At 36.2% G+C, this 24,632-nt stretch overlaps 1 protein-coding gene across 1 annotated transcript in view; it reads left to right on the top strand.

Annotated features, from left to right (window-relative positions):
- The window catches only part of CNTN6 (contactin 6), a 292,083-nt gene that overhangs the window by 56,842 nt on the left and 210,609 nt on the right, over positions 1-24,632 (top strand).

Here is a 24,632-nt window from a genome sequence, read left to right as displayed (position 1 = left end):
CTCCCCTACTCTCTCCTTCTTAAAATAAATAAATATTCAAAAAAATGTTGTATCCAAACTAGAAACAACTTTTGAAATTTTTCTTTCCATTTCAATGATACATGTTCTTTTATTCAACCTAAATCCATTAATATCCGTGTGTCATTTAGTTTATGCTGTGTAACAAACCATCCCAAATCTAAGTAGATAAAAGCAAGAAATAACCATGTGTTTGGTTGACAAGTCTGAAGGTTGGCAATTTAGGATGGGCTCAATTGGATTGTTGTTTTGGCTTTGGCTTTGGTGAATTATACCTATGGTCACCTCCTGGGTCATCTGGGACCTGGCTGGTCAAGAACATTCTTAGCTGAAACAACTGGGCTGCCTTGGCCTTGGTTCAAGTGATCTCTCATCCTCTGTGGCTCTGGGCTCTTTCACATGGTGACTGCTCAGAGTTTCAGGAGAAATCAGGGGCATGCAAAATTTCTTGATGCCAAGGCTTACAACTGATACAGTATCATTTCTGCTACATTCTTTTAACCATTCTTAGTCAGAAGACCAGTCCAGATTCAAGGGGTAAGGAAATATACTTCATCTCTTGGTAGAAAAGCTGCAAAGCTGTAATCTAAAGAGGTACAAACATAGAAAAGTGAATAATAGTGGCCATTTTTCTAAATCATCAACCACAGTCTATTAGGATCATAGGGTTCTAATCTAATTGTCAAGTTTACTTTAGTGAGTTGTCACAGAGCTTGGATGTTGGCTAGATTTTCTCACTGTCAGAGCAACCGGTCTACCCTATCATGCCGCTTCCCACCAACTGTGGTAATGCACTACTGAAGTTCATGTATTTGTAAAAAAAGCAGTAATATATTGGGAGAACACAGAAACCAACATAGTAATTTATAATTCACAAAATCAATAATTATAAGAGACACATAATTAATAGCAATTCCAAGAAATGGAAAGATACACTAATCTTGAAAGTTCTGAAAATGCTAAAATATGTAGAAATCAACCATTAGAACCAGAAAACCATATAAATAAAGATATTTTTACCACTAGAAAATCCAGTATTTAGAAGTGCTACAGTCATATTTATTCAAAGTGATTACCTTATCTTGATTTGTGTCATTTCTAACTCTCTATAACAAAAATTCCAAGTTAAATGAAATGTCCCTTTTTAAATAATAGATTAAAAAAGGACAGAGCAGAGCCATCAAGGTGTCCTCAAATTATACATGTATGAATAAGAAATTCTCTTCTTAGCTTCACATTTTGGCTTTCTGTCAAAATTGAACATTAACATTTTGCCCTTTAAATATGTATATTGAATCAGCATAGTATCTCTAAAAGACCTTTTGTGTTAAATTAAAATAAATCATTATTATCAGAATACATATCAGATTTGAGAAATTCCACTTCTTCTACTAACTTTTATTTATCCAAATTGGATGTGATTCAACATGTCCTTTTGCTTAAGTCTAAAGAGAAAAACAATCATATGTCCTTGGTGCACAGCTTCCTTGTGAAAGAACACGTTAGATGTTTTGTTTTGTTTTGTTTTGTTTTTTGGCCGTTAGCTATTTAAATAAAATAATCTGAGCTAAACGTTGCCCCAGAGGTAAGGATGTTGATAATGATATGCACAAGAGAGCATTGCTTTAAATATGTTTGAGGTTTTTTTGTTTTTTTAAGAGTTCTCATGGTTGTCTCCCTACTTGCAGATAGTATGCTAGTTTGGAAAATTAGATTATCTGATGATGCCACAAGTGCTGTTTCTACACATAGGTATATCTTCTTTGCTTTCTCAAAACTTACTTTTTTTAAATTTTTTTTTTAACATTTATTTATTTTTGAGACAGAGAGAGACAGAGCATGAACAGGGGAGGGGCAGAGAGAGAGGGAGACACAGAATCTGAAACAGGCTCCAGGCTCTGGCGGTAAGCACAGAGCCCGACGTGGGGCTCGAACTCACGGACCGCGAGATCATGACCTGAGCTGAAGTCAGACGCTTAACCGACCAAGCCACCCAGGCTCCCCTCAAAACTTACTTTTTATTAATTCCAAAAGCTGGCAAATTTTTTACATTTATCTGTTTTTTTTTCCTTCCTATTTTCACTGGTATAATCTTTTGAAATTTTTAATATTTTGAGTCTCCCCAGACTCCAAATTAAAACAAAATTTTGCCCCCAAACTCTTCCCCTGTTTTCTTTTTGTTTGTTTTAATTAACCTAACAACTTCTTCTAGCACCTTTATTATAGGCATAGGCCTTTAAGACTTTACTATATCATAGTCCATTAGGCATATATTATAATTTTAGAACATTTTTTTAAAACTATGAGTGTATAGGGGCACCTGGGAGGCTTAGTCAGTTAAGCACCCGACTTCAGTTCAGGTCATGATCTCATGGTTTGTAAGTTCGAGCCCTGTATTGGGCTCTGTGCTGATAGCTCGGAGCTTGGAGCCAGCTTTTGTTTCTGTGTCTCTGTCTTCCTCTCTTCCCCTCCCCTGCTCATACTCTGTGTCTCTCTCTCTCTTTCAAAAATGATTAAACATTTAAAAAAATCTTTAATTCTGAGTCTTTAAAAGTTCTATTGTTCTATTTTAGTATGTTTTTAATATTGTGAGTAAATTGAGGCCCATTTCCTAAGATACCTAACTGGTAATCTTACACTTTTATATTATTTTGTTAATCTGTGTAATAGACTAAATAATGGCCCCCAAGAATATCTAGGTTCTGATATCTGAAAACTGAATTTTACATTAAATAAAAAAAAAAATTTTGAGGGTGTGATTAAGTTGAAAAGATCTTGCAATGGGTAGATTATTCTGAAAAATCTGTGTGGGAAATCACAAGTGCACTTACAAGAAAAGAGGCAGAGTGGGAATGAATGCAGAGCCAAAGGCAATATGAAAACATCAGAAAAAGATTTGAAGATGCTGTGCTATTGACATTAAGTATGGAGGAGGGGACAGTCAGCCAATGAATGAGGGGAATGAAGCTCTAGAAGCTAGAAAGGGCAAGGAAACAGATTCTCCCAACACCTTTGGAGGGAGTGTTGCCCTGTGGATACCATAGTTTCTGCCCTGTGAAACCCATCTTGGAATTTTGACCTCCATAACTATGAGAAAATAACTGTGTGCTGTTTCAGCCACCAAGTTGTGCTAACAGGAGCTGTAGGAAACCAATGCAATATGTTTCTTCCTCCCTAGACCTTATGCTCCAGGAGGGTAGGAACTATATCTTCCTGGCACTTGGTAGTGCCATTCAGTAAACATTCATTCAGTAAACAGAACGAATGAGATTCAGTGTTGTTGGTCCTATTTGGATTATCATCAAGTGGAAAAATTTAGTCATATAATTTCCTTTGAGAAACAATTGATCTAATCAATCCCAGTAGATATGTGTTATGATGTTATGGTCATAGAGTTTTTGAGATGAAATTCTAGTAACATTTAAAGGTTTCAAAACATTTGAATGGAAATTCCATGAGGTTAACAGTTTCCATCTGCCATATTCTCTTCTGTTTCTCTATCACCTAGCAGATGGTCTAGAAATAGTTATCAAATAAATTAAAGGAGTTCCATTCAATTCAACAGATGTGTATTAGGACCTCACATGTTCCAGGCACTAAACTAGATGTTGACCTTCAGCAATAGGAAGGCCATAGTCCCCACTCACTTCAGCCTACAGTCTAAAAATGGAAACCAACAAGTAAGTCAATAATTTCAATAAAGTACAACTTGCTATTTGAATAACATAGTAGAGAGTATATAACATGGAAATGTTCTAAGAGAACATCTGCTGCTTTTTTCAACCTTCCATCTATTTATATATTATATCTAGCAAATCTCCAGGTTTTTGCTAAAATAAAATGAGAGAGGCATTCCATTTGTGTGGTTTTTTTGTTAGTGTAAGGATGTACTTGGGGCCACTCTAAAGGGAGAGTCTGTCTGAAAATGAAATTAACACAGAAGCAAGACAATCCAGGGGAGAAAGGCACACTTTCTTTATTCTACCTTTGTAACATAAGCCAATAAGATGTCCCTTTGTCATTTTAGGCTAACTTGTATTGAGAATCTTTCCCTTGTGATGGAAATAATATTGTCTAATATAGGGTGAAAGATTTGTTTTTGGTGTAAATTAGTGAAGATGCTAAGTTAAATATAGAATTCCACTTAGGATAAATGCCTACTTACTGCTGGAAATGAGCAACAGAAGAAATAAAGGAATGAAAAAAAAAGACACCGTTTTCCTAGGAGGAAAAAAAGCATCAACAGATTTAATATAGACTCAGAAGTTTGATTTTTAGCCCCCAAATTGCTACAGCATGTGCATTGCATGTCTTTAGGGTAGAAAAGACAAAAACATTAATGGGATAATTTGGAGACCGTGTTGATAAATGGAAGAAAACTCTGTTTCATTTTGTTTTAGACAACGCACAAGAAGTTTTCACAAAAAAAATTTGTTCTTGCATAAATATTAAACAAAGTAGCTGGAGCAAATCTATAGTGAATGTAATGCAGAAGCTGGAAACCATGTAGGATCAGATTGTGTTGATGTTAGAACATTACATGTGTGAGAAATCCAAGTTTCTTCATTTTATTTTTTTAAAATTTTTTAATGTTTATTTTTGAGAGAGAGAGAGAGAGCATGTGGGGGAGGGGAAGAGAGAGAGGGAGACATAGAATCCAAAGGAGACTCCAGGCTCTGAGTTGTCAGCACAGGGCCCGATGTGGGGCTCAGACTCAGGAACCGTGAGATCATGACCTGAGCCGAAGTCGGACGCTTAACCAACTGAGCCACCCAGGTGCCCAAAACCCGAGTTTCTGTAAATCTTTTGCTTTCCTGTGATTTTTACATAAAGATTGATAAATTATAAGCAAATTGGTAAATTCAAGTTTTCAACTTTCAAAATGAGACAATTATTTAAAAAAATTTTTTAAACACTAAGCAATAGGGTAAAAGTAAACATCAGCTGAATCATGTGCTGTGTCTGTTTTGCATTATCTGAGCTTAGAGAAAGCATAATTTTAAACCCAGGGCCTAACAGATGCTTGGAAGTCCTTAATAATGGTGCTAATGAAGGTCAATGTCTGGTATTATATTATAGAACATAATAAGAAATAGCAACTCTCACTAGTTACAAAGAATTTTAGTTCCATGACATGCAGTATTCATATCTTCTCAAGAATTTTGTCCTATTCTATTTTAAACTTTGTTATTTTAACAAAATATTATCATTTTAAGTGTAAGCTGAGTGGTAGTTTTTCCAAACTTTTCACTTAGTTCATAAATGTAAGTAGCTTATCTATGTGCCATTTGTGTTTATTTTGTTATGGCTGAGCACTTCTATATCTATCTTACAAAATTATGGACTGAATACCTATTTGGTAAGTCTTAAAGAAGTACTAGTTATTCACTCGGAACCTCATTTTTGTTTCAGAGAGAAACTGAATGATTCAAGGAGGGGAACATGGAACTAGCAACATTTATTGGCAGAGTAGAATTAAAGGCTTCCTTTACGCATTCCATCTATATTATGTCACCAGGGTCTAATGAGCTGGTTTCTCTTTCTGTATTAATTACTCTTAAAAAAATTCTGTATTCGTATTTATTCAGTGACTCTATGCAGTTGTTTTGTTTTGTTTTGTTTTTGAGAGAGGGAGAGAGAGAGAGAGAGAGAGAGAGAGAGAGAGAGAGAGAGAGAGAGTAAGCACATGTGTGAATGAACAGGGGAGGGCCAGAGGGAGAGGAAGAAAGAGAATTTAAGCAAGGTCCATGCTTAGCAGGGAGCCCAACATGGGGCTCCATCTCAGGACCGTGAGATCATGACCTGAGCTGAAATCAAGAGTCATACATTTAACTGACTGAGCCACCCAGGCACCCCTCTATTAATTACTCATGAGGAAGCAATTGAGACTAGAAATTATAAGTCTTCCCTGCCACCATTTACATGCAGTGTCTACTGACAAATGTAGTTATATAATTGTTAAAACTTCTCTCAAAGTAATTTATTCTTAACATTTAAATAAAGTTGGTTTTAGGTCTTAGACAAATAAAGAAAAATAAAAGCCCTTTGTATCAGTATTTTTACATAGCTTGGCATTTTGCAAATGGAATAGCCTGAAATTGAATCTGGGGGAAGATCTCCCTCCTTCTAAACACTCACAATCAGAAGTCTATCATAAGGAGACACTGAAAAGTATTTATGATTGCTTGAATTTTACTCTGTTTCAAGCATAACCTTCTACTGAATTGAAAACCAGAGTAAATGAACTACCTCAGAGAGAGAGCCGCAAGAATGGAAATATGTACTGTGACCAAGATTTTTTCAAAGAAGACAATGTATCACACAGCAAATCCATGAAAATTGGCAGGTGTAATAAACCTGCTTTGCTCAAGGATCCCAGAAGCACATAATGGATATTCCTTTGGGTCAGAGTGTGATGAATATTGAGTATATCACAACCCACACTCTGCCTACGGTCTTGTTCAGATTTATTGTTAGCATAATAGCACCTTCAGGAATGGAACACCAGGCTATATTTTTAAGTCAAGTGACATCTTTGCAATTTCTAATAGAGATGGCCCAATTTAGAAATGCTGAAAACACCATTTTTATGCAATGCCTACTGATAAAGGTGTTAATACGATTATAAAATCTTCCTTCAAAGTAATTGACTCTTAAACCCTAAATGAAATTGTTTTTTAGAACTGATAACAATGTAGAAAAATTTTTCTCTTTAGTCAGCACTAGAAGGAAATGATTGGCATGCAGATGAGACATTCCAAAGGGAATGTTGACCCTTAGTAGATGGGAATGTGGGAAAGAGTGCTTTCAATTTGGAGTCTTTAAGGGAGATGGTCAGGTTCTCTCTAGTGGTGATAATATCAGGTAATGTTTTTATTTTAAGGGTACCAGAAATAGCTTAACCACAAAGTGAAAATAACATGGGAGTTTTGATAGAGTTTTTCTTCTACTTAAAACTTTCCTGAGATTTACAATCAAACTCCTTATGGGTAGCAAGACACTAGACAATCTGACTTTTTTCAGCTTCTTTCATCTCAACTGGTAAATATCTAAACTCCCCTTTGCTCACTACACTAGAGCCATAATTCTTTCTTTTGCTCCCAGAAATATCAAGATTGTTCTCTACTCAGGGCCTCTTCTATTCCTGTTGAGTTGCCTGGAACACTCTTCTTCAAATATTTCTATAGCTGGCTCTTTCCATTAACACCCATCTCAGATTAGTCACTTCTGTGGAATGATCTCTCAGAAACCTACCGAGGTAGCCAGCACCTGGTCCTACCACTGGCCCAAGTCACTCTCATCAACCTTTTTTACTGTGTCTAATGCCCCGTTACTATCTGGAATTAACTTACACATTTGTTCATTGCTTGTCCATTTCCTGTCTATATCTAGTGGAATACAGGCTCTATGTAGGTAAAAATATCTCAGGTCATATACGTTGCTGCATCTCTTACACATAGTACAGTGTCGGACACATAGTAAGCACTCAATAAATATTTTTAAATAAATAAGTGATTGACCTCTCAAAGTAAGCCCCCATGGCTACTTATGGGTGACACAATATTTGCAAACACTTAAAATTTTATTTTATATTTTTAGAATCCACTTTTAACATATACATTTTAATCACAATATATCATTTGGTTTCAGGCACTTTTTTTTTTTTACTCTTTAAAAAATTCATGATGTATACTGAACACAAGAAGTTTGCTCAGACATACTCAACCTAGGCAGGAATAATTTCAGTGTTGTTTGTTCAAGGACTAGCGTACTTAACACACAGCCAGTGCTATTTTAATATTATTGTACAGTTGATACTCACTGATACTATGTCACGAATCACTTGAATATTTAAAACCTTTGAGCTGTATTTCATCTCAAGATATATTTATCCATTCCTTCCCAGTTCCAGGATTATCAGTCAAGTCAATCCTCCATGATTTCTCCTCCAGACTTTGGGAGTAGCCTTCTAAATGTTCTCCCTATTTTGAGGCATCCCCTGTATCCTTCACAAGACGTAGCTTATTGACACAAAATTCTATCAAGGCAAATCTTCATCAAGCACAGAGGATTTTGTCAACTCTCTATGTCAAGACCTCCACAGATCCCATTTCCTATGAAGTTCAAACTGTCTAATCAAGCACTCAAATTCAATTTCCTTCAACAAATATTGAAAGTTCTCCAATAATTTAATTCAGCCTGTGTCCTGAGCCATGGTTTTTCTTCTTCTCCTTCATGTATCCTTCCTTTAAGTCAGAGCATACTACCAATGAGATCTCTGCACTTTTTTCATTCCCAAGTCTCCCCTCATGTGAATGTCTCTGCCTGCATTGTCCTTCTTCAGATCTACTTCCTTCTGCAGAAGTCAAATCCAGTTTTTCTTACCCATGTTCAAATGTGACCTCCATTCTGAATACTCCTCCAAGCAACAAATAATTCACCTTTCTTCCTAATACTTATTCCATGAAGTGGAACTTTATTTCCATACACTTTGTTTAAAAATAGGTCATTTTTTTCTCACATATTCATTCTCAGAAATATTGTATTTACTCTTGTTGAAAATAAATGTATAATAATGGAATTCTCAGTTCTAAAGGGAAAACAAAAACTAACCTTTAATATTTGATTAGTTATACTTTATACCTCTTGCTTTATAGTTTATAAGGCATTTTTTAATAAGCTACAAGTTTAAAAAATTAATGTTTATTTATTTTTGAGAGAGAGAGAGAGACAGAGTGTGAGCAGGGGAGGGGCAGAGAGAGAGGGAAACACAGAACCTGAAGCAACTCCAGGCTCTGAGCTGTCAGCACAAAGCCTGATGTGGGGCTTGAACCCACGAACTGAGAGACCATGACCTGAGCCAAAGTCGGATGCTTAACCAACTGAGCCACCCAGGTGCCCCATAGTTTATAAAGTATTTTATGTGAAGTGCTTCATCTGTGCTTGAGAGTGACTGGAAGAAAGATCCTTATCTTTCTTCTCTAGCTGGGGAAATTGAAATTCAGAGGTACAAGACTCATCAAGGACCATAAGGCTAGAAAATATCAGAGTTTATGAGAATGCAATGCTCGGATGAAAAATTTTGTTCACCATTTATTCAAGACATTGCTTCTTGACAAGACTCAAATATATGTAACAATTTTTTTTTTAAGTTGATGTCAGTTGTGTTTAGGGGCCAGCTTTTGCTCATAGTGTAATCAGATTGAAAGAGGTAGTCTCCAAAATTTTACGACCAACTTCTTTATTTGTGATTCTTTTTTTAATCCAATGGGTGGATATTTATGTTATATACATTAAAAAACAAAAAAATATATAAATTAAAATTCTAGACAAAATAAACACTTACAGAATTTGTAACATTTTCTTTTCTCGTTATCAGTAGTTCACCTTATATACTCTGTAGGTGCAAAGTGCCTCATTTTAGAGACTCTGCATTGTAAAAATAATAAAAGTATTTGTTTTATTTGGAAGAGTCACAGGGAAATAGAAAACCACCTGTACTTACAGCAATTCTCATCTCACCCGAGTAACAGGGAATTTGAGGTAGAAAAGTAGGCCATTTTTGAAAAAGTGTCATTAAGGTAGAAGTAGATAAAATTGGGGAAAAGAGATTTAAAACATCTGTTTCATTAAAATATTATGCAAACCTTAAGAAAACACATGCAGTTACCTATTGCTGTGTAGCTAACTCTGTAATTCTGTGGGTTGTCTGGATATTTTCTATGCTGATTTCATTTTGGTTCTCTCTCATGTGGCTCACTGAGTTTAAATCAGAGTCAACTAGAAGGTTGGAGAGATGGAGAGAGAGATAGAATTACCCAGGGTGTCATAAGTCATGATAAAGGGCTGGGTTTTTTCAGTATACCTCCAAATTATGTAGATTTTGTGCAGTATATTGCCATTTGTTCCCTACCCTTCCCTTCCCTTCCCTTCCCTTTTTTCTTTTTTCTTTTCTTTTCTTTTTTCTTTCCTTTTCTTTTCTTTTCTTTTTTTCTTTTCCCTTTCCTTTCCTTTCCTTCCCTTTCCTTTCCTTTCTAAGAAACACCTTAGTATATTTTAAAGAATCACATGAGAACCTTTCAAAATGCTGTGTCAGAATCCCACCTTTAGCAATTCAGATTTACTCATGTTCAGTTTGGTCATTGGGATTAAGTTTAAGTGTCAGTTCAATGAATTTTCACAAACTAACCCACCCAATGTAACCACTACTCAAATCAGGATGCATACCATGGCTGACATCCCTCCAATCACAGCTGAGACTCAAAAGGATAACCAGTATCCAACTTCTAATCACATAGATTAGGTTGATATTTTATATGCAAAGTATATGTAATATATAACTTATATGTGTCATATTTATCTATAATCATGCATGTTACATGTATGATTATAGCATACATAAAATCATACAATATGTACTCTTTACCAGGTGACTTTTTTTTTTTTTTAAAGATGTTCAACATCATCAGTCTTTTTTTTTTTTAATGTTTATTTATTTTTGAGACAGAGAGAGGCAGAGCATGAACGGGGGAGGGTCAGAGAGAGGGAGACACAGAATCTGAAACAGGCTCCAGGCTCTGAGCTGTCAGCACAGAGCCCGACGCGGGGCTCGAACTCACAGACCGCGAGATCATGACCTGAGCCGAAGTCGGCCGCTTAACCGACTGAGCCACCCAGGCGCCCCTACCAGGTGACTTTTTAAATTCAACATTAACTCTGAGATCCACACAGGTTGTTGTGTATAACAGTATTTTGGCTAACTGTCATTAGTGTATAGGATTCCATTGTAAGAATTTTTCACAGTTTATCTTCTCATTCAACTATTGGTGGGCATTAGACTTTATATGTTTTAACTTTTTAAATTATTTTTCCAGCTTTATTGACATATAATTGAAAAAAATTTATATATTTATTTAAAGTGTACAACGTGATGATTTGATATACTTACACATTGTGAAATGACTACCTTAAGCTAATTAAGATATCTATCACCTCACATAGCCAAAAGATACAAAATATTTTGTTTATCTTATAGAATTAGTGCTAATTTCAGAAACAAACATAACAGACTTTAATGCTACTAAAAAATAGATCTCAATCTGAAAATGTACCTGATAGGTTATCAGAAAAACAGATGAAGAGAATTTCTTTCTCTTCTCATAATTAATAAATGAAGCTTGCATTTCCTAAAGCTTGCAGCAAACCACAGGTGTTGTCTTGTCACATTACCAGAAATTCACCATGGAAAATTTGGTACATACGGAATTAAAACCAACATTTGAACAAAGTACAAAACTCTCCCCAAATGCTCACCAGCAATATAATCAGTTCTCAACACTGAGCCAGGAAACAATGATGATTTCTTATGTCAAAAAGGGCAGGGAGATTTGTTTCTTTTTGTTTGTGTCTTTTTCCTGTACTTGCATGCGTGGGAATTACAAAAAGGACTTATATCAAAGAACACAGAACTGGTACATTTGCTATTGGAGCTCTACACAGCCACAATTGCACAACTGCAAAGGGAGGGAGGTGCAAACCCCATATCCTCTTCCTCATCAGAAATCTGATTCAGAATCACCAATAATTGAAGGAAGAGTGCTTTCTTGGAGCAAATTATCCAAATCAACCTCATAGCTACCATATCTCTTAATAGTTGCCAATTATTCTTTCCATTTTGTACTCTTTATGTGGCATGGCTAAACTGAATCCAATGCCATAAGTATGATTTAATATATCTAAGATCATGGCTATAAATTTATTTTGCTTACCCAGACTTCCAGTCCGTCTTAATTAAAAACTGACAATTTGCCAAATGATTTTGTTGTGTGCTGAAATATTTGTGGAAGCTGGACCATACTATGTGTTAGAGAACTTATTTCCAGAGTCCAAAGCACATAAGGTTTGATGGTGCAGATAGGATTTTTTTATATTTTATTTATGTTTTTAACAGGTTATAAGTTTCTATTGAAATATAGTTGACACATAATGTAACATTAGTTTTAGTTGTACAAATTAGTGATTCCACAAGTGTATCCATTAGGCCATGCTCATCACAAGTCTAACTACCAACAGATGGATTGTTTTTAGAGAACTGTTTCCAGAAAAATCACCTCCTATTCAACTGCTGGGTTTTTCTGTTTACCACCTAGCTGGATATTCTGCCTCTTTGCATCTGCCAATTGCCTGTATTTTTACAACATCAAAATCATTTCAAACGAGAGCATAAACTAGAAAAAGGAGGCAGGAGAAGTCAGACAGGGGAAATAATCTGTACCTGAGGACTGGCCTTTTAGTCTCCTTCCACTTTGGCCCTTGGTAGCATTGGAGTTTGTAATCCATGTACCAGAAGGTGACCACAGTCCTTTACAGTCTTGATATTCGGTGATTTTAAGACGAAAAGCCTTACATAACTATTTGTTAATAGTTCTGATGAAAGAATGTACAAGTACATCACCGCTTCTTTCAGCTAAAAGGCACTTTGGGACTCATCTGTGAATTTTATTTATCCATCTTATGCTCTTCCCTTGGGTAATTATGAATGAATTGCTCTGTGCTGTCCTTTCATCAAGCATTTTCTGATTGTTATTTTGAAATTTATTTTCAAAAGCATCACCAATGGAGTGTAGTCACACATGAGTAATGCTTCTTATTTTTAAACTCTAGTGCTGCAGTTGAGTTGTTGAATGCCACATTTTCATGGCTAAGGCTATGCAGTACTCTCCTGTCCCAGCCTTCAAAGCTCATTGATTAGTCTGCTTGTCTGTCAAGGTGGTCAATCAGTTAATTCAGTGGGATGCTCAGACACTCCAAACAAATGATTAATGTGGGGAGACAGACTGAAATACATGTTTAGCAGCTGATGTATTAAGAAGGTAAACACTTAGCCAATCTATAATCATTTGATTCTTCACAATTTACATGACTGCTTATTTTCAATAGATAACTAGGGAATGATCGGGGAAAATCTGAATCCAGAAAGAAGGATTGACGTACTTGGCTTAGCTAAAACTATGTTAAATTTCCCTTCCCTGTATGGTTTTAGACCGGAGTTGACGAAAAAGGCAATTTGAGTGAGATTGAGTAGATAGAAATGATATATTTCTCTGAAAGCTATATGTAAGTAATTGTGATGAGAGAGACCCAGGTAAGCTAGGAGCTTGTCCTCAGTCTCTTTCTTCATATCCAGCTTTTGTCCCAGCTGCTGGCATTGCTGATCAAGAGTGACCCCAAACCTACTCCCCAGACTTTTCACTTTATTTGAAAAAAATTGGCTGTTCTAAATTTCCAAACACTATGAAGAATTTTGACTTTGATAAATAATCAAATACTTAGCTCTTTTGTATATTGTTTTAGGAACTATCAAGATATATATATATATATATATATATATATATATATATATATATATATATATATGGCCCAGGTTAAATTTCATCTCAAATTTTATTGGAAAAACAGTACTTTTAATATACTTATCCATTTAAGTTATTCAGAATTCTTTAATTATACCATAACAATTAATAATCAACAGTATAAAGTAAAGAGGAAAAATGTTATTTTCTCCATTATGTATTAAAAAAATGAGTAAAGCTACCTCCTAAGACTTTCAGTTAATAGCAGACCTGAATCTGAAACCCAGAGTGTCTATTTAAATTGCAAACTTCCTTGGGAGGGGAAATGCTTGATCTCTAGAGTCCTTTGATTTTAAGAATTTGATATCCCAGGAAGATACAGATTGAGGTCTTAGCATAAATCAGAATAATCAAAGTGCAACTTAAAACATTTATATGAAGCTCAAAAGTGCTTCTTTTTTTCTATTGCTTGTATTACCCAACTCTTAGCACAGGAAACATAGAGAATCAAATTAAGAGTGTCAAAAGTTATGTATCCCATGGCCAACTTTTTTCTCCTTTCCTTATTCCTTCCTCATAGACACTGCCATGTAGTTAGCATTGAACCTGGGCTTTGGAGAAGGGCACACTTGGGTACAAATCCCATCGCTGTCCTTTAGGGAGTTGGCTTACCCCTGGAAAATTTCCTGCCTTCCTCAGCATGTTTCTTCACCTTTATTAACAGAGAGTGAGTTGTACATATTACTATTCACATTCACATTACTATAGATGTAGAAGAATGCAGAGTGCTTAACACAGTGCTCAATCAGTGATAGCTAGTGATCATAGTAGAAGTAGAGGTAAGAGTTGTGTTAATAGTAACAGTTGAAGTAGCAGCAATGACCAATATTCATGATGGGTAGATTGCATTTATATCTCTAAGGGCAGCTCTTAAAACTCAGTCGACTGGGAAATTTGCTGTCTTTGACCCCTGGGCTTTGGCTGGCTACTTCTTAGTGCTTCCTTTTGCTCAGAGTCAAAATCCAATGTTAAAAGGATAAAAGGGGGGCATCTGGGCAGCTCAGTCATTTGAATGTCTGACTTTTGGTTTTGGCTCAGGTCATGATCTCATGATTTGTGGGATCAAGTCCTGCATCAGGCTCTTTGCTGATAGCATAGAGACTGCTTGGGATTCTCTCTCTCTCCCCCTCCCTCTGCCCCTCCCCAACTCTCTGTCTGTCTCTCAAAATAAATAAATAAACTTAAATAAAATGGAAAAGAGGCCATCCTCCACCCCCATTATCCTCAGTGAATAACTGGGTTATTATGACCACAGATAAACCCCAAACTTAAATAAAGAAATAATTATGGGTGCCAGAAACAGATGGGAAGAAGTGTGGCAATACAGATAAAATTACCCAAAATTGTGCTTCAAAATTTCATTTCAAAATTTTGGCTACAGAATCAGTCTCCTATCCATAAATCAAGGCTTCTCAACTTCAATGCTATTGACGTGATAATTAATCACATTTTGAACCAAATAATCCTTTGCTGTATGGGACAGTCCTGTGCATTGTAGAATATTTGGCAGCATCCCTGACGTCCACGCACTAGATGCCAATAACATCCTCCCCAGCTAAGTCACAACAATCAAAAAATGTCTCCAGGCTCAAAAAGTTCCTGGGGAACAAAAGCACTCCCAGCTGAAACAATTCCTGTATACTCTTGATTTAAGAATTCTCCTAATTCCAAGTAAGTACCAGTTACACTCTGCCTTTCCATGTAGGCTTAGCCTCTGATTTCACACCATTCAAGCCTACTGTGTCTTCAGACCTGAAAGCTCCTGTCCTTTCCTACTGAACCATCTCTTCACAGTGGTTGACAGCTGCTTTAGGGATATGTCCCATCAAAGATATTCTGCTTGTGCCCTCTTGAAAGAATAACTACATGCAATTCATACTGCTCTCTTTCCCACCTTTGCACCTGCTTCCTCAGAGGTGCTTTAAAAATAGTATTTTTCATTGTTCTAAACCCTAGTTTACTCTTTCGTCAGTTTCTGAGGGTCTCCAAAAACAGCAGGATTTTGTTGGCTTCTGCAGATACTATACTGGTGATACATTTTTGAAAAAGCAAAATGGGCTTTTAACTGAAAACAGTGTATCAGGACTTATTTAGTCTTTATAGCAAAAATTCACATGAAGAAACTGAGACTGTAATAGATTAAGTTTCCAACATTGCACTGTAAGTAAATGGCCATTCCAGATTGTTCTGCCTAACTCAGTATTCTGTGCCCACTGCAGTGTACCCTTATAATAGCATTCAGGAATTCCTATGAAAAGTGGGGACAGCCAGCAGTAACCATATTTGTGTGTGTGTGTGTGTGTGTGTGTGTGACAACCTAAGCCTACTTTTAAAATGATAATCATCTCACTAAAACCCTGAATCAACTATGTCCCAGAGGACCATAGAGAATAGTCAGATTTTTTTTGGTGAGCAACTCATACACTTCAGAGTGAAGGCAAGTTTCTATCTACTGACCTGTCATGAAGCAAGCTGTCTCTTTTTTAAAATGATTTAGAGGCAGCTGGCCTCCAGTCTGCTAGTCTGTTCATGTCTAACTTGGCTATTCATCATCAGAGTCAGGAATCTCTGCCCATTTCACATAGGTATGTATTTTTCTACTGGAAGATCTTTCTCCAGAAGTGAATGGGTTCAGGGCAAGGTCTCATCTTGTGAAACAGAGACAGAACTCAGTACTATTTATATCACAGTCGAACTGACTCTGTGTCATTGCTCATTTAACCTACTTGTCTTCCTATCTAAAGATGTTCTTTCCCTTCTGGCCTTCCTGCTAGCTGTGACATCACTCCAGGCAAAACTTAAGGAGAGGACATTTTTGAGGATTACTATATTTGATTCATCCTAGAAAAGTTTAACATCCTTGCTATTGGTATAGGCAGTGGTTATATACATTATCTTTTTTTCTTCATTGCAGTACAAGTTAATCAGTCCAGTTCTGCTTATTACTGACTCATCTCTGGCTTCTTCTTTTGGAATTCTAGCCCTTTTGCTAAATGCTCTTATTTCATCTGGAAGTTTGCATAGACTTTAGTGTGAATGCTCCAGTAAAAATAGCTGTCTTCATTAACCTTTCTAATATGTGCCCAATATTGTGCTAACTGCTTTACATGAACGATTTCATTTAATTTTCAGAAAACTGTAAAGGGAAATAGATATTATTATCCCTATTTTAGAGAGAGGAAACTAATGAGGAAAAGCTAAACAGCTTTTGAATTTCACATAGCTAGTATGTGGCACACTTGGGGCTTGGAGCCCAGATTTGTCCAATCCCCAGACCCAAGGATGTTCTATTTATTACACTGTCTTTCAGTGAGTTTCTGTTGGTATTGTATTTTATTACTCGACAAGTAATATATTTTCATCTTCATTTTATTTTTTGTTTATAAAATGAATGCCTTTGTAGAATCTTCAAAGATATAAAAGTTGGATTAAAAACAAAAGTCGCAGGAAGTGCTCCTTTCCTAATATTTTGCGTGTGTGTGTGTGTGTGTGTGTGTGTGTGTGTGTCAAAGGCACCTACAATAATGGACTATACCAGCATTCCACTAAGTTATGCTGCTATTTGCTCTCTAACACCAGAAGAGTCACATTACTTATCTAGATTTCAGTTTATTTGTAAACTGATGGGGTTGAATTTATGAGTTCTTAATTCCTTTCCTTCTTTGATATTCTCTGATTTTTCTGATGCATACAGTATTTTTGCCTCACAAGGGGCTTGTAAAATACACCGGAGACAGCACCAGTAATAGGAAATTCTGTATCCACTGCTACTTAACTTTGTGCTTATTCAAATATCTCCATAGTGTTTCTCTCCAGAGATTCCAAGCACTTACTTAATTTAATATAGCCCTTTATAAAATGGGTCTTCTCTGCAAATCTCCGCTTGAGGCATTTTTCTGGTACCCACACAATACATTCACTTTCACAAAGGCTTTATTTTTTCCCCTACGATTTTCCTGTTCATTTAGCTACAGCCAGAGGTAAAGCTAACAAATGTGTACATCTCTTCAGAGGAACCCAATTTACTGAATGTATTTTAATGGGTATGGGAGCCTGTAGAATACCCTCTGAGAAACAATGAGAAGAATTACTTCTTTAAATACAAAACAATGTAGTATATGTTTTCAGGTTGAATCATATATATATATATATATATATATATATATATATATATATATAATGTATGTATATATAATCTTTATATATATGTATATTATATATTTTATGTATATAAACATACATACCCACATGCACAGTAGAGTGGACTCTGCTCCAGTTTGAAATTATTTAGCTGCCTCTCATGGACTTTCCAGGTTTCTCATCATAAATGGAACCCTATATATTGAATGATGGTAATGACAACCACTGAATCCTTTTCCCATTTTTCCTTTTCTTTTTAAATTCCAGATTACAATTATGGAAGGAAGTATAATTAGTAACTATCTGTATGGATTTGGGGTCCACAGTAATCTTATACAACCTCAGTCATCCATTCAACAACTGTTACATGTCTCCTACTGCTCACTTCTAAATCCCTGTGCCTAAATCAGCAAGGACACATAGGAGAAACTCAAACAAAATTAAATTAAGATACCAAGCACTGTGCTATAGGTAAGCAAAGTACTGAGCAAAACTAACAAGGGCCCAATCTTTACAGAGCTTACAGACCAGTAATTTTACCCTTAGGCATGTGCATGCATGCGTGCGCGCGCGCACACACACACACACACACACACACACACACACCTGTGATTGGAGCACCAAAATATACCCATCTTTAAAAGCTTATAATATGGAAAGCTCACTTCATTTAGTGAATACAATGAAACTACTTTGATGAATTGACCTTCTAAAATCTGAATAATTGACCATTAATTAAATGCAGTGGAGAAAAGGCATTTGTAACACAGGCAAAAATAAACAACAAAGAAACTCGGTGGGGGGAAACACAGGTAGTTCAAGGCCAAAAGAAAGGCAGTAGAAGGTAGTAATGGGAAGAACAGCAGATGAAGCAATAGGGAGAGGCAGGGATCAAGTCATATAGGACTTTGTAGTCCTTGTGCAAATTATTAAGCATTTCTCCTTTGGTCCAAAAATAATCTAGTCACTGAGTGGTTTCTAGCTGGATGAGGGAGGTAGGATAGGGGAGAGAAACAACAAAAATGTGATCAAATTTGTATATTGAAAATACTACATTGGCTGCTCAATGGTGACTGTATGGAAAGAATGAAAGTTAAAAAGGCAATCATTGTAATCAAGGCAAAAGAAAAAAGTCAGTGATTTGATGTAGGGATCTGGCTATAGCAATAGAATCATTTGAAAAGATTGGGGGCTTAATCTAAGGGCTAAAAATTGGACTTTGCATTGTATTATACAGAGAGGTGAGAGGAAGATGTTAAGGAAGACTCCCAGGTGTCTGGTGGAGCAATCGGTTCAATGGTGGTGCCATTTTCTGCAGAAGGAAGATAACCAGATGTTGAGTTTGAACATGAGTTCCTTATTCCATATAAGTTTATTATTCTATACAAGTGTGGACTATAAAAATGAATACCCATGGAGCCAAAAATATAAGGCTGAGTTGGAGCCTTGGTGAACTTGGAAATCATCATGTCATGGGTATGAATAAAATATAATAGGCATAGAGGAACAAAGAGGTACTATGACCAAACATGACCCAACTGGATTCAATCTGGTTAGTTGAAGAGAGTGGCTAATAGAGAATATTTAGCAGGCAAAAGTGATGAAGAAGTAGCCACCACAAAGATCTGAAGCAAGCTAGAGGGTGTTGTATCACAAAAAGCAAGGAGAACAGTCTAAGACCATTATTGGTCAAGTAAATGAAGAGTTAAAGGAAATTGTAACCTTAATTGAACTATATCTGTTTATTTAACAAACAAGGAATATAGTTGTATTTTGCAAATGGCATTTATGAAAATAGAAACAATGTGTATAGAAATCAATTTATATAGATGTTTAGCTTGGATGAAAGTTAAAATGTTTATAATTTATTGGGGAATAAAATATACTACACATAGTCTCAAATTATCATCACACAGATTATTTCTGCATTACAAAGAAAGAGACTTCCCTACTGGCAAGATATTCACATTCCATTCTAACCACGTGATCAAAATTAGTATCACTCTTCAAGGGGCCAAATGAAATAGTATGCTTCCTCATACAGTAAGATATATAGAACATCCTCTATGTCATTTTCTTGCTCAGAATGTTTAACCTGAATCTAATCTTGTGGAAACCGCCATAGAATTCAGGTTGAGAAACTTCCGTCATGGCACACACCTTTCAAAACTCTTGATGTGATAAAAGTAGAAAACATAGAAGAACTGTTCCAAATTAATAGAAACTAAAGAAATTGTATCAAAAATTCAATTTTGATATGATCCTGAAAAACATGATCAGGTATAAAAAAATACATATTTTTGGCCAGTTGGATATAGTTAATATAGACTAAAATGAAATGCTGTATATGTGTCAGTTTTCTCAGTTGTGATAATGCTCTTATGATTATTGCAGGATAATAGTCCTTTATTAAAAAATAAATGCTGAGGTATTTAGAGATGAAAGGTGATATTCTGCAACTTACTGTTACAGTGGTAAATTGTATTTTTACCTTCTTCCTGCACACTTAATCTCCCTATTTCAAAGATTTTGTCTAGCATCCACCATCTGAAGAGCTTTCGTTAATAGTTCTTTTAGTGCAAATCTGCTGACAATATACTCTGAATTTTTGTTTGTCTAAGGATAATTTGTATTTATTCTTCATTTATGAAAGATATTTTCACTGAGTATAGAATTGTGGGTAAACACATTTTTCTTACAGCCCTTTGTTTGTTTGTTGTTATTTGAGAGAGAGAGAGCATGAGTGGGGGAAAAGGGCAGAGGGAGAGAGAAAGAGAATCTTAAACAGTTTTACACGCAGCCCAGAGCCCAGCTCAATCCCACAACTCTGGGATCATGACCTGAACAGAAATCAAGAGTGGGATGGACACTCAACCAACTGAGCCACCCAGACACCCCTCTTTCAGCCTTTTGAAGATATCCTCCATTTTCCTCTAACCTACATGATTTCTGAGGGAAACTCTGCAATTTTTGTACTTGTTTTTCTGTGTATATGTGTCATTTCTATGTTTGTTTTTAAGATTTTCTGTTTGTCTTGATATTTTCTGTTTGAATATGACTCACTTAAATATTTTTAATCCTGATCATTATTCTTTTTTTTTTTTTTAATTTTTTTTTCAACGTTTTTTATTTATTTTTGGGACAGAGAGAGACAGAGCATGAACGGGGGAGGGGCAGAAAGAGAGGGAGACACAGAATCGGAAACAGGCTCCAGGCTCCGAGCCTCAGCCCAGAGCCTGACGCGGGGCTCGAACTCACGGACCGTGAGATCGTGACCTGGCTGAAGTCGGACGCTTAACCGACTGCGCCACCCAGGCGCCCCCTGATCATTATTCTTATTTCCCTGGTCTCACTTTCTTCTTGTGAAATTCTAATTACATACGAGTTAGACAGTTTGATACTGTCTAACAGCTCTTGGAGGCTCTTGTGCTTTCTTCACACATATTCTTTATGAGTTAGGTTAGGGGTTGCTATTAACTTACCTTCAGTTTCACCTATTCTTTCCTTGAATGTGTCAAGTCTGCTGATGAGACTGTTGAAGGCTTTCTTTATCACTGTTTTTCATTTCTAATATATCCAGTTGATTTTTTCCATGTCTATATAAGTTATCCTGCTGATGTTGCATATGATCTGTGTTTTCCATTAGAGCTTTAATGTATTAATCATAGTATTTTTAAATTGTCCATTTGGTCACTCCAGTACCTGTGTCATATCCAATTCCGGTTCTGTTGATGGTTTTATTCCTTGGTAGTGTTATTTTTTCCTTGTCTTCCCATATGCTTTAAAACTTTTTGCTGAAAGCTGAACATCTTGGACTAAATAGTTTCTGTCCCTGGGATTGGGGGTGCTTTTACCTCTGGTAAGCCTCCAGTGTAGGAGTTTGAGTCTGTCTAGCCAAGAGAGGTACTGGGTTTAGGTTTGCTTTAATTATCCTCAGTTGACCACTGGTTTTGACTTCTTTGGGGATAACTGTGTTTCGGATGAGGATTGATTTGCCAGAGGTTTTTTCTCGGTGTCTATTCCACTCTCCTCTTTGGGGTTCTCCTCTTTGAACTGCACCTCATACAGAGTCTTTACACATGTTTTTGAAAGTCCCCAAGTTGTATCCCACTATTAGATGTCACTTGCCTCTCTTCTGCCTCAAGGTAAGTGGGAGGGACATTCTTGTTCTGACTAAGCTTCAGTTTTAGGCAAACACTATGTTCTTGGGTTTCAGGATATGGCTGTGTCAGTCTTCTTGCCCTCTTCCCAGCTATAACTCTGGGAAAGATGTATTTGATTTGTTATGTTTACATTTCCGGTCTCCAGCTACAATGTGTTTTCACCACTTCCCTTCCCGAAGGCACTTCTCCCTGCAGTTTGAAGCTTTCCTTCCATAGATGGGAGCAAAGGATATGAATGGGGTTTTGGGCCTTTTTGCAGTGGCTGCTCTTCCCTTCCCTTGTCTTTACAATAAGGATTATACAACAATTTTTTGTGAGCTTCTGCTAAGGTCCAAAGAAGGAGCCCGCGACTGAGTGCAAAGTTCCCTTTTATCTCTGGCACCAAGAGTTTCTGTGGCGAGTGCTTGAAAGTGAGGGTGAATTTTTATTTTATCTGCAGCCACCAGGCCCATGCTCATCCTTACCAATTTGTTACGAAGGAAGGAAAAATGCTAGCTTACCATCACTCCTTTAGGCATGGTGTTCTTCATATCTGGAGCTAGTTTGTATTTTTGTGATCTCACCTCTTATTGGTTCAAGCAAAGTTGGTTCAAAAAAGTGTTGGCATATTATTTTCAGCTTTGTGCATCCTTGGCAAAAATTGTTGGTTCCCTGCAACTGCCTTTGAAATGATTTAGGAAAAAAAAGTAGGACACAGCATGCAAAGAAAAGAAAGGGGGAGTAAGAGACAATAACTAGTGAATCTAGGAGAGGTAAATATGGATATTCATAATACTTATCTTCCCACTTCTCTGTGTTGACACATAGAAAGTGGTTAGTTACCTTACCTGTAATTAAGACATAATCTGTTGACTGATAGGATCATGCTATTTTTATTAGTCTCAACCAAAATGGGTGAGTCATTTTCTGTCATCCTAGTTGGACATTGTCACCTAAGTTACTCCCGCAGCTAATTCTAGTTTAAAAATAGACATTTACTAAGTATTTTACTTACTTCTGTCTCAGCATAGGTTTTTAATAGAGTTGAAATGGTTTTGCATAGATTTATCACTTACTGAGGGAGTCAGGTAACTGGAAAGAACATTAGATTTGGAATTAGAAAAGTAGGCTTAAGTACAAGCTTATTCATTTAATAAATATTTGTGGATATCTAACAATGTTCTGTTGAGTGTTTTGAAGGCTTGGAAGAGAACAGTCACTCTGCTGCCAATAGTTCTTTGAACTTGCAAAAGTTACATCTTAACCTTGGTCTCCATCTCTATGAAGTATGGATGACAATACTTACCTCTCTTGTGAGGGTTAGATTCCCCCGTATATGCTAAAGCATTTTGAGAATCATAAACAAATTACCCCAAAGCATGTTATTATAATTCTGTTCTAGTTGCTTATTTTTCTCCACTTGTTAGCATTATTCTTTTGACTCTTTCCTCTACATTTCTATAATGTCCTTGGCCTTTCTTTCTTACTTTATTTTATTATGACTGCTTACAATGTTATAGCCATTTACAACTTCATGTTAATCAAAACCATGAATTTCAGCCAAGGCAACAATCCCTGCCTAGTCTGTGACCTTTTTCCCTTTGATCCCAGCATCTGAAAGCTTTTTTTACATTCTAATTCTCTTCCATTTTAATAGCTTTGTGAAGCAGTCCTATTTTCTTTGACTGATAAGATCATTGAAGGTGACCTGATTTTCTCCAGAGATGCACAATGAATAAAACACATTGCTGCACATAGTTGCTTACCCATACTCCCACAAAGCGGAGGAAAACTTGGGAGTTGCTATCTCTATATGGAGGTCATATTAGGAGGAATTTACTTCTCACATTGTTAATGAAATGTGCATCATCAAATCATGAGAGCTACTTTAGTTATTAGTCCAAATCTTTCTGGTTTTTTTTTTTTTTTAGATTTTTATCTTGTTTTCCATGAAAGAAATTGAATAACAACAGTTTTTAGAGCAAGAAATATAGAATTTATTTTTGTTTATTTTTTTAGGTGCTCTGACAATACAAACATCTAAACTTCTGGGCAATATCTTGTGGAGACACAAAGTTATATATACTTCTCAGCATTATGTGTATAGGTGTGTCTGTAAGTACTATGTTTATGTAGTTTTGAGTTTTCAAGGTGACTTATTTCCAGCTAAGTGTGTGTCTTGCACACAAGGTACTTACCCTTGTGATTTGTTTTTGCCATGTTAATGATTCATGGCTTAAACAGCCAGGTTATTCATGAGTGTGGAAAATTGATATTTGAGAGTATTTTATTCTGCTCAGTTGGACTTATTCTTTATAAAGAATCCAAATAGTAATAACATTTACAAAAGACTACTGAATATTCAGCATGTACCTATTGCACACCCCGTAGCAAAACACTTTTTCTGTCCACTATCAGCCTTTGCCTCTGTCAACTCCACTGACATCACACCTGTCACCACAGCAGTCACCCAAGCACATCTTTTCCTTCTGTTTCTCAAAGATTTATATTTCCAAAGCATTGTATATTGAATGATTTCAAGACCTTTTGATATTCACCGATTAATATCACTTTAATTATTTCCAGCCACTCTTCTAAGCCTTTTGTTTAGGAATGGTAGACAAAACTACTCAATGTTTTATCCAAGTATCCCAGAGAGACAAATAACACTGGTTTAGCATTCCTATGCATCAACTTTTAATGATTATATTTTCCTTATCAGCGTTGGAGTGTGAAGATAAGCATCTTCCTTCTCCAGTTTTCAGGCAGGTACTCCAGTTAACAGACCTTCCATATAGTTTGTTTTCTCAGTCCTAGAAACATGTGCTTCAGGGCACACTGCTCTCTGAAGTCATTGTAGAACTATAGTTACTCAGTAGTTCATTTCCAGCAAGTCCTGTTGATGTTTTTTTTTTTTTAA

The sequence above is a fragment of the Neofelis nebulosa genome, chromosome 4, assembly GCF_028018385.1.
Source record: "Neofelis nebulosa isolate mNeoNeb1 chromosome 4, mNeoNeb1.pri, whole genome shotgun sequence".
In the NCBI taxonomy this organism is placed as follows: domain Eukaryota; kingdom Metazoa; phylum Chordata; class Mammalia; order Carnivora; family Felidae; genus Neofelis; species Neofelis nebulosa.
The sequence above is the reverse complement of the archived record's forward strand: the minus strand, read 5'-3'. Positions and strand labels throughout refer to the sequence as shown.